Source organism: Penaeus monodon, chromosome 19, assembly GCF_015228065.2.
Source record: "Penaeus monodon isolate SGIC_2016 chromosome 19, NSTDA_Pmon_1, whole genome shotgun sequence".
Lineage (NCBI taxonomy): Eukaryota > Metazoa > Arthropoda > Malacostraca > Decapoda > Penaeidae > Penaeus > Penaeus monodon.
This window is the reverse complement of record NC_051404.1, coordinates 11,068,716-11,068,974: the sequence shown is the minus strand read 5'-3', so window position 1 is coordinate 11,068,974 and position 259 is coordinate 11,068,716.

Genomic DNA, 259 nt, shown 5'->3' with positions numbered 1-259 from the left:
CAAACACATATACGTACTCTCTTATAACAAACATTTTGCTTTACAAATAGTTGCCTTTCCGCCGCAACGCACTGGCACCAGCTGTGCAGTTTCTTGGAATGGCGCGTTTCGTTGGTATGAGTCAGCTGAAAGAAGCAAGTTGTAATGACTCGGCAGACAGAGAAATTGCAAAAGAAAATAATTTTTGTTGTCCTTCCTTCAACTAAATTCTTTACATATTGGACTACTAAAATATATCATTTGTCCTATTCCAAAAAGG